Here is a 12112-nt window from a genome sequence, read left to right on the forward strand (position 1 = left end):
GTGCCACTGCACTCCAGCCTGGGTGACAGAGTGAGGCTCCGTCTCAAAAAAAAANTATAAGGCAAATTCATATTCCTTTGTCCAGAAAACAAGGCTATATGGAAGCACATCTAAAACAAAACATCACTTAACTGTCTGAGAAGTTGAAATTAAGCTGCAGGAGCACTGGCATGCTTACTATGCTTGTCTCTAATGCTTCAGTAAGTACCAATAAATTCTGTAATTTACTACAGTCCAACTTAAAGCACTGACTTTGCAATTATTTATCTATCTTTTCCCTCATTTAACAAAATTCTTTTTTTATTTTCAGTGGAAAAACAGTTTTAAAGTAGACCACATATTTCCCCATGTATCTGAATACAAATGGTTCCAGCTCACTGGGGTTACATAACATTTGTAGAGAAGAAAATAGAGCAGGGGAATGAATTTTTCAAGCCATTTCAATACATTCCAAACCTTAAAACTACTGTCAAAAAGACATAGTGCAGCAACTCAACTATAACTCCCTGAAAAGCAGACAGTGTTTTTAATACCTGCTTGGAAGAGAAATAGGTATCTACGCTACAATTAAGAATTCAGATTCTTTGCCAATATTGTGAAATGAATTCATGCAGTTGTGAGAATGTGCAAAATGCAGAATTTATTACTCATCAGTCCCAGCAATTTTTTTCCAGGTTGGCATTGGGCCTTTCAAATGTAAAACTGATCATGTTTAATATGGCCACCATGAGAAGCTTATTTGATGGTAAAGCACATCAATGATAAGCTATGGAGAGCTGACAGCTGACTCTAGCTAAAATCTTGCCATACACTATGTTGTCTGACATTATCTAAATGAATATACCAATGATGTGTTCAGGGCTTGAGGCAAAACAAAATGTCATCTTATATTCCTTGAATTTCTAGAGCTTAATTTTTAAAGTTTAGATTTTGAACAAGTTGTCATTTCAAAATGTATTCCCTGTTTTTATAGTAGTCTTCCATGTGTGGACAAGCAAATGAACCAAGGAAAAAGTGGTCAAATGTGTCTCAATATTTCTTGAGCTCTAATTTAAAGCAATAATTTTAATCTGAACATATAAAATGAGACATAAAAATAAAAATGAGACATGATATATCTGTATCTTTCTGAGGTCACCCCCTGAATATTTCAGCTCCCATAAAGTTTTATAGGGTTTTAAATGATTTGTTAGTAGTTTCTGTGGCTTCAACATAAAAGCAATATATTTGGGGGAACCTTTCTTGTTTAATGGAATCACTTTAAATACATCTTTTTAACAGCGAATTAAAAGAAAACATGTATTACAACAAGAACATTCTTTACGCAATTCAATAAACCTCTTTATTAATTTCTCCTACAGTTCTTGACATTTATATTACATCTGAGTTGTTTTTATGAGATTTTAATATTTCATATTCCATTCATAAAGAATTTCTACTCAAATGCCTAAAGTATCATTTATGTTGGCCATTAAAAAAGAATCTTAATAGAAAAAAATGAGATTATTCTTTTCAGGCTGTTTTAAACCTTAACTCTGAGTATGAACTTTCTTAATATTAACAAAGCTATTTCTGTCAAAAGTAGAGTAGTGTTGACTAAAAACATAAGCTACCTGGGTAAATATGAGGATCTAGCTGTGAGGAATTAGCTGGGGGTTTTATAGTACTCAATGCTTATTTTAGAAAAAGGATCAAATCAATCACTCAATTGCTAGGTTAAGGAACTTTAAAGCAAATTAAACCCCAAGTAAGCAGAAGAAAAGAAATAAAAACCATAGGGGAAATCAATGAAACAGCAAATTTATAGAGAAAAATCAGTGAAACCAAAAGCTGGTTCTTTGGGCTGATCAAATTACTTTTGCACCAACCTATGTAAGTTTCAAGCTTTATCAGCAGAAGGGTCAATTTCTATGTATAACCAAAAATAACTGTCTACAGGACTACTGAGCCAGTTTCAACAGCATTATCCTGATACAAAAACTACAGATTAATGCATCAATTATGAACATAGAAACAAGTATGCTAAATTTTATCAAATCAAATCTAACAACATATAAAAAGAAAATGCATCAGGCTCAAGGGTTTTTTTCCTAGGAATTTAGGCTGTCCTCACCATATAAATAAGTTTTTTAAAAAAGCCATTTGATTATTTCAATAGATTCAGAAAAAGATTTGACAAAATCCAAAAGCCATTCTTAATTAAAACAAAACATAAAGCAACTTCCTCCACAAATCTCAGTAAACCAGGAACAGAAAAAAAACTCCTCAGTGATTATAAATACACAGCTAACATCATTACTTAATCATGCAAGATTGAATGCTTTCCACTTAAGATCACAAACAAGGCAAGAATGTTTGCTCTTATCACCAGTACAGTAAGGCAGAATTTTCCAACTTTTTTGTCAGTCTCTGTGGCAACTACTCATATCTGCTTGAAAGCAGGTATAGATAGTGCATAAAGAATAAAACTGTCTACAATAACAAGTTTGCTGACTCCTGGAATAACATAAAAATAAATAAAATGTATTCAGACTGGAAAGAAAGAAAACCATCTTTATTTACACAGGACACGATTGTTTATGTAGAAGACAATCTTGTGAAATCAACAAAAAAGCTATTAGAATAAGTGAGTTTAGCAAGGTAGCATGAAAAAATCAAAATGCAAAAATCAACTGTATTTCTATATACTAACAACAAACTGTGAACTGAAATTTTAAAAACTATTCACAATGGTATCAAAAAATATAAAATACTTAAGATAAATCTGACAAAAGATGTGTAAGACTTGTATACTGAAAATACCTAATACTGCTGGAGTGATTTTAAAAGACCTAAATAAATGAATATACATATGGGTCAGAAGGGTCAATATTAACATTGAGATGCTGTATTAGTCCATTTTCATACTGCTATAAAGAACTGCCTCAGCCTGGGTAACTTATAAAGAGAAGAGATTTAATTGACTCACAGTTCAGCCTAGCTGCGAGGGGGCCTTTAGAAACTTAACGATTCTGGCAGACTGAGAAGGGGAAACAAGTTACCTTCTTCACGGCAGGAAGGGCAGCAGGAAGAAGTGCCCAGCGAAGCAGGAAGAGCCCCTTATAAAACCGTCAGAGCTCATGAGATCTTACTTGCTATCACGAGACCAGCATGGAGGAAACTGCCTCATGATTCAATTACCTCCACCTGTTCTCTCCCTTGACACGTGGGGATTATGGTGATTACAATCAAGATGAGATTTTGGGTGGCAACACAGCCACATCGTATCAGATGTCAAGTCCATAAATCTGTTCTACAGATTTAATTCAAACTCAATAAAAATTATTGCAATTTCTTTTGGTAGAAATCAATAGCTGATTCTAAAATGCACATGGAAATGCAAAGAATCTAGAATAGCCAAAGTCACTCTGAAAAAGCTTAAGAAAGTTGAAGGACTCATTTTACGTGATTTCAAGACTTAATTATTATAAAGCTGTAGTCATTAAGATAGTATGGTTGGTATGAGTGTAAAGATGGACAAATAGAAAAATGAATCAAAGCAGAATTAAACAAAGCACCATTGACTGAGAATCAGTTGGTTTTTGAAAAAGGTGCAAAGGTAATGTAGAATAGTCCTTTCAACAAATGGTGCTACAATGATTAGATTGTTGACCACAAGGAAAAAAGTGAACTTTGATCCAAACTTTGATTACATACAAAATTTAACCCCAATGGATTACAGATCTAAATTAAAACTGACCACATCAAGTGTTACTGAGGATTTGGAGCAATTGGGACTTTTTTTGACCACAGGGTCTTGCTCTGTTGCTCAGGCTGGAGTGCAGTTGTGCCATCTTGTCTCACTGCAACCTCGACCTCCTAATTCAAGTGACTGTTGTGCCACCCTGAGTAGCTGGGATTACAGGCATGCCACCACACCCAGCAAATTTTTTGTAATTTTGGTAGAGACAGGGTTTCGCCATGTTGGCCAGGCCAGTCTCAAACTGCTGGCTTCATGTAATACACCCACCTTGGCCTCCCAAAGTGCTGGGATTACAGGCATGAGCCACCGCACCCAAACTTGAACTCTTATAAACTACCATTGGGAATATAAAATAGGACAACCACTTTGTAGAACATTGTAGAAATTTCTTAAAAACTTAAAACATATGAATCAAACATTCCACTCCTACAGTTATCCAAAATTAATCAAACCATATGTTCATTCAAAAATTTCTATGTGAATATTCATATTAACTTATTTGTAATAGCACCAAATTGGAAACACAAGTCTATTAACAAGTGAATGGTAGTGTTAGATCCATACAAAATACTACCGCTAAGCAATTTACAGGAATGTACTCATATCTGCAATAACACAGATAAATCTCCAAATAATTATGTTGAGTAAATGCAAAATGAAAAGTACCTATTATGATTCCATTTCTATAAAATCTTTAAAACTATAAACTAATCTATGGTGATCAGTGCTTGTCTGGAGTTGGTGGGTAGCTGCTGTTTTGGGAGGAAAGGATTACAAAGGAGTATAAATAATCTTTTGGGAGGGATGAATATGTAGATTATATCTTGTTATGATTTCACAGGTAAATGCATTTGTCAAACACCAAATTGTACACTTTGAATATGTATAGCTTATTGTCAATTATACCTTAAAGCTATTTAAAAAGCTTAGTAAAAATCTATGAAAAGTTATTTTGCTTTATCAGAGGAATTAATCAAACACCTCTCTCAATTTACCTCTTTGAAATTGGGCTTATTTTATACTTTTAGATGTTAATAAGTCACTATATAAGCTCCCATTTTGAAAAAAATATATATATTTCACTTAAAACTGTGGCCAAAATTTCCATGTAAAAACCATTCCAAAACAAATTTCAAAATATTGTTCTGTTTCTCATAGAGGGCTCATTCTTATTTCTACAGGCAAGTATGTTGATTCTCATTTACTTATGCAATTAAGTCAGATGTAAAAATATAAGTACAAGTATAAACCTGTCAGCCGCACTTAAGTTTGTTGTCTAGGACTCTGAAATCCTATTGGCTCACTTTAATATTTTTCCTATGGTTTTACTGTTTGCCTCTGGACAAGTTCTGACAGTGAATTTTGCATTTGGTATTCTGATCTTCAGCTATCAAAGGGAAGAAATGAAAAAGATGGACAATTTTTTCAAAACTGTTAGCAGCAGGCAATTCTGTTCAGGAAGAATAAGCAGTAATACGTTACATTACACATTTAAGAATCTTACTGAAACCTTAAAAAATTCTATTTTTATTTGGCTTCCAATAACCTCTAGGCAGCATACAAAGTTTCTGTTAAATTTTAATGGGTGCTATTTCTAATAAAAATTATGTAAATACAGATAAAATAGAGACTTAATGAAACTTAAGATGAATGACCACAAAATACTATTAACTTTTAAATGCTAATAGGTTAAATCCATTCAGGAAAGCTTAAATTTCACTTTTGCTGTTTTCTACTCACTGAATGGCACTTATTTTGTGTTGGGCGCAGAGAGTAGTAGTAGATATTTACCAATGTCTCTATCTCCTCATACTAACTAGTTTTTTAATTAAAATGTCCAGTAATGCTCTGAAAATCATTTTGGGGAACATTTAAGTATGCAGTATACAGATTTAAAAATGGCTTTTTAATAAGTATAATATACTTTTCTAAACATTTAAAAATTATATTCTATACTGTACTTCCATACTTCCATAGCACTTCTAGTTTAACATGAAAAATTTCAGAGTGCTTGTTGAAACTACAAAGCACTTTGGTATGCCTATCTTATGCTAAAACTGATTCCTCTGAAAACTCAAACAGTAAAAAATCTGCAATACAAGTGTACTATATCGGGTATTCTTCCTTCAACAGAAGTTCACCTTATTTAATCTTGTATTTCTTCGTATAATTGTACTGATTACATCATTAAACTGGGGGAGAGAGAAAGCAAAGACATCTGAACAAGGTATATTTGGCTCTTAGATTTGAGGATTTCATTATAGTTTTTATTAAATATAGTTGATTGAAATTAATTGCCAAATGCCTCTCTGAGCCATATTCCTCAATTTTGAAATATGGAGGTCAGCTAATTCTGTGTGGAAGGGAACTGTGTTCTTTTAAAAGTATTAAATTTTATATTAATGCATTCAAAGATAATTATGTGGAATTCAACATGATTATTCAATATCAAGAATATTTTGTCATCTCTAGCTTTGGAAGTCTTTGAAATTCTCCCGTTCTTTTATATACACATAACACTCCCATGTAAAGAGTGAAAAGTACATTTATGTGCTTGCCCAGATGAAAGCTTTGATTTTGTGCAAATGGATTATCAAGAGAACAGATCCTTTAAATGATATTCACTTTTCTCTTGCATTCCTGTATTTTTAAATAGTATTATTTTTGTACAGTAGCATGCTGTATATGTACACAGAGGTATATAATCATTAGCGTGCTATAGGATTATGTTCCTGTGAATACTCTCGCAGCCTTTTAAACATTGAGGTGGTAGCTTACTTTTTCTCATCTTCCTTATAGACAACTCATCTGTGTTAGTGCTTCTGTCTCTTCTAATATAGACTCTGGTTTCGTTTTCTTAGTAAAGGGTAAACTTTCACCTATTACACAATGTTTATTTTTTCTTGAGATGGAGTCTCACACTGTCACTCAGGCTGGAATGCAGTGATGCCATCATGGCTCAATGTAACCTCGAACTCTTGGGCTCAAGCAATTGCAAAGTGCTGGGATTATACAATTTTGAATTTTATGTATGTAATCAATCAGAAACCAGTGAATAAACCTGCCAATTAAATAATTTTCTTAGTTGTTATCCCTAATGATGAGATAATTAAATATATAAAAATATTTAAATATAATAGTTAAATAATTAAAGAGAATTATTTGCTGCCAAAAATCTTCTTGGCAGAGAACAGGGGTGGGAGTGGTGTGTCAAGGCATAGATGGGATCTCCTGTATATAAGCCATTATATTCATCTAAAAGTCCTTGAAAGCTGCATTTCATATAGCTGAGGCTTTGTCCTTCCATTTAGAAGGCTGTTCTGGGAAAAAGTGTTAAAAAAGAACAGGTAATTAAAAAATGGCCACAATTAGCTTAAACTTGATTATGTGATTCTTTGTAGTCCTAGTTTTTCTTAAAACTAGACTGAAGATATCAGTGATTAAGTTTCCTCCCGAAGGGTGAAAATAGGTCTGGAGTGTAAAATAATAATTAACCCCAAATATACACAATTATTTATTCAATCAAAACATTTTTAAAAAGTAAATTAAAATTTTTCTTTTCCTTCTATGGTGAGTTATTAGTGCAGTAAGTATAGGAATAGATAATAATTCCTAGCATATCTGACGAAAATGGTCCATGGAGTCAACCACCTATGTAGTTAATTAGTCTGTATACAACTGACAATGTATCTCCACAAATTATCTAGTTTTTCAATCAAATATTAATTCTCAAAATTAATTTATCAAAGGGTATTTAGTTATCTCCTTACCTACTTTTTTTTTTTTTTTTTTTTTTAAACAGCTAGGGTCTCACTGTGTTGCCCAGGCTGGAGTGCAGTGGATGGTCACAGATGCAATCACAGTGCACTGCAGGCTCAAACTCCCAGGATCAAATGATCCTCCTGCCTCTGCCTCCAGAATACATGGAACTACAGGCACCCTGTGATTGCACCTGGCAGATTTAGTTATTAAAGCACTTACTTTCAGTACCTATTCAGCACTGTGTAAAAATTCAAGGATGAAGATTCCTAATGCATTGGATTCTATTTCTCACACATTAAGTTTCTCTACTTTTTAGTGAAATACATCCAATACATACATTAATGGACAATCATGACGTGATCCATACAATTACTATATTACATACTACACTTCCAAATTAAGGTTTTACGTTTTTTTACTTTTAATTATAGATTCTTTGATATTTCTATACATACTGTAAAAGCAAGGTAATTCAAAAAAATAATCAATTAAATATGGTAACATTAAAAAATTAAGTCATATTGATGACCTTTGTCACATTTGGAATGAAACTGATATATGGTCCTTTGAAAAAACCCTAGAGATTAACTGGCAAAAAATATAGTATTTCATTGTCTTTTGATTTATAATATAAGGCTAACTACATAGGAATAAGGGAACTAAGTCCTGATGCTTAAGTCCCATAAGGACCAGTTAATTTTACATATATCTGTTTGAAAATCAGATCAGCTGAAACAGAAATGAATGCCTCTGGGGACTGAGTACAAAATAATCACCTTTACCTGAAAAATGCCCATCACACTATCTTCTTAAAGAAAACCTTAAACAAAAAAATGAAAGAAAAAAACCTCTGTGAAACTGAATGTAAAATACTGGAAAGTCTAATTGAAAACGCATCCTTGTTAATGGTCAGGCAGTTACTAGTTTTGCCTTGTACAGCTGATTTTTTTCGTTCTAAAATGTATACTCAAATCAGGCTAAGACCATGTCTTAAACTGTTATACAGTTTATACTATCTCTAGTGCCCAATACAAGTGCTGTACGTGTAGCAAGGCACAAAATATACATGAAATGAATGAAAACTAACCTCCTTTTCTCTTCTTTTGACATTAACAAAGAGTAATCAACAATTAAAAAAATACAACATTCAAAGGAAAAAATGTGAAAATACATTCTGTGCTATTATTTCATTTGGGTCTGTTTTTCAAGACACAAAATTTTGCAGACGTTGTCAAATTCTAGTTAGAGTTCAGCTTCTAGTAATTTCTACTAATTGAAAAGTAAAGTGTTATCTTCATTCTCAGAAAACACCCATCAGTAAGATATATGCTTATAAAAAAAAGGAGAGACAAAAATCCAAAACACAAGACTTTGGTAGTCTATCCTCTCATCTGGTATTCCTTGAAACTAATTTATTATAACATATATCTGAGTTCATATGATATGAATGGTGTGCTAAGTACCTAGAAGCAATGACATAATAATAGTGTATGTGTGTGTATATATGTGTATGTATGTGTGTGTGTGTGTATATATATATATATCAGCAACTTAGTCTTATACTTAACATAGGGAGAAATCTCGTCTGTGATTCTGAAAGTTCTTTGTACAAAGTTAACTACCCAGAACAAGATAACTCATATAATAATACCATTAACTATCTGTATGAATGTCATCGTCCCCTTTGTCTACTTTGTGTGTTAAAACCTGATGTGATGCCTTCTTAATGATCTGATCCTGTAGTCTCATTACTACCACATTTTAAATCACTTAATGGTCAGCGTTGAATAATACACATACTAAAAATATATTGTACAATTATACAATTTATATTAGTCCATGTATGATGGGCTTACAGCATCTGATAAATCTTCTGTGCAGATGAAGTAAAATTCACAATGTAACTTCAGTCGTGCACTGCTTAACTAAAGAATACGTTCTGAGAAACACATCATTAGGTGATTTCAGTTGTGTGAACATCATGGTTACATAAACCTAGACGGTACAGCCTACCATCCACCACACCTACTGCACACCTAGGCTATGTGAAATAACCTATTGTTCCTAGGCTACAAACCCATACAGCATGTTACTGTACTGAATACTGTAGGCAATTATAACACAATGGAAGTATTTGTGTATCTAAACACAGAAAGGTAGCAAAAATACAGGTCTTGGCCGGGCGCAGTGGCTCATGCCTGTAATCCTAGCTCTTTGGGAGGCAGAGGTGGAAGGATCATGAGATCAGGAGTTGGAGACCAACCTGGCCAACATGGTAAAAACCTGCCTCTACTAAAAAAAAAAATAAAATAAAAAATTAGCCGGGCGTGGTGGCACATGCCTGTAATCCCACCTACTCAGGAGGTTGAGGCAGGAGAATCACCTGAACCAGGGAGGCAGAGGTTGCAGCGAACCGAGATTGAGCCACTGCACTCCAGCCTAGGTGACAGAGCAAGATTCCGTTTAAAAAAACGCAGGTACTATAATCTTATGGGACCCCTTTGTATTTGTAGTCCGGAAGCAACTGAAACTCTGTTATGTGGCGCATGGCTGTATTTTAAATTAGAAAGATTCTGGCAAACATGGGATCACTATAGGCGGTAATAGTTTTTGAGTATAGGAAAGAGAATAGGCTAATGAAATCACATACATATATATACACACACACACACACACACACACACATGCACACACACACACATACACACACACACACAAAGGTGAAAATGTTCTTACGTTTGGGAAAAATCTCATTTTACAGAATTTAAGGAAGTGCAAAGCTATAGTTCCTCTCCTGTGGAAAATTTCATTCTAAGTTTCAGAATTTCTAAACCACAAACTTTTTATAACTGAAATTAGATCACACAGATAACCTATGATAATAGTGGAAATTATAAAAAAGAACAATTAGGAAGAAAAATTATTTAAAATTAATGTTATATATAAATGGCTTTGAAAAAGTAGAGTCAATTTCAGATTAACTGTACCAACACTGAGTAACTATACTCACAATACAAAAATTATTTCTAAAAACCTCTGAAATGTACTATAATTTTAGAAGAAGAGTTAATTTTACACTTTGATTCTCTCAGATTAAAATGTTTTTGATTTCTCTGCACACGTATTGTCTTAACAATGGAAGAAATTTCAGGTCAAGATTGAGGGAGGTCACCTAATAAAGACTTTTAGGTATAAAAAATTACCTCCACATTGAACCATTTTCCTTTATATCAATACACTTACTAAAAAACACCTTGACTTTTTAGATCACAGTATTTGCTGTGAGATAGTAATGTTTTAAACACACCTAGAATCTTCTGGCATCCTTTCGTTTATATGGTCCTACTTTATGTACAGCTTTTTAAAAAAAAGTCCCTAAACTTAGGGTGGAAAGCAAGGGTGTCCAATCTTTAGGCTTCCCTGAGCCATAGTGGAAGAACTGTTTTGGGCCACACATAAAATACACTACCACTAGATAGATAGGCAAGGACTGTATGACTAAAACACCAAAAGCATTGGTAACAAAAGCCAAAATAGACAAATGGGATCTAATTAAACTCCAGAGCTTCTACACAGCAAAAGAAACAATCATTACAGTGAACTGGCAACCAACAGAATGGGCAAAAATTTTTGCAATCTACCCATCTGACAAAGGACTTATATCCAAAATCTACGAAGAACTAAAACAGATTTACAAGAAAAAAACCCATTCAAAAGTGGGCAAAGGATATGAACAGACACTTCTCAAATGAAGACATATAAGAGGCCAATAAACATATGAAAAAATGCTCATCATCACTGGTCATTAGAGAAGAGAAATGCAAATCAAAACTATATCTCATGCCAGTTAGAATGGCGATCATTAAAAAATCTGGAGACAACAGATGGGAGGAACAGTGTGGGGTAGGGAGTTAGGGAGGGATAACATGGGGAGAAATGCCAGATATAGGTGATGGGGATGGAGGCAGCAAACCACATTGCCATGTAGGTACCTATGCGACAATCCTGCATGTTCTTTCTATGTACCCCAGAACCTAAAATGCAATCATATATATATATATATATATATATATATTGCAAAAAATATCTCATAATGTATTAAGTTTAAAAATTCATGTAGGACTGCATTCAAAGCCATTCTGGGTGGTATGTGGCATGGAGGCTGTGGCTTGGGCAAGCTTGGTCTTAAGTAAATGGATTCTAGCTTTTATGTATAAGATAAATTCTTAGAAAATGTTTTAGATGACTTCAAAATAGAAAAAAAAGGTTTAAGGTCTTTATTTTGAAAATTTTTCATTATTAAATAATGCAGCAAGTACCATTTAAACTCTTTCACAAAAAGAATGGAACAAATCTTTCATGAACATAAACTTTAAAACTCAAGCTTTTTTTATATATAAAGTATTTAAGTACACTTTCCTTGTAGCTAGGAAATAAACTTGGCTTCTGATGTTCTATATTTAAAAACTGTCAGTTATATAGTACTAGTACTAAACAACTAGGAAATCAACTTCTTTATAAACTTCTGTGTTATCATTTGACAAGATTGGCGATCATGAATTTCTTAGGCACCATCTTGGCTCACTTCAACCTCCATCTCCAGGGTTC

This window comes from Cebus imitator, unplaced genomic scaffold (assembly GCF_001604975.1).
Source record: "Cebus imitator isolate Cc_AM_T3 unplaced genomic scaffold, Cebus_imitator-1.0 Scaffold176, whole genome shotgun sequence".
Classification (NCBI taxonomy): Eukaryota; Metazoa; Chordata; class Mammalia; order Primates; family Cebidae; genus Cebus; species Cebus imitator.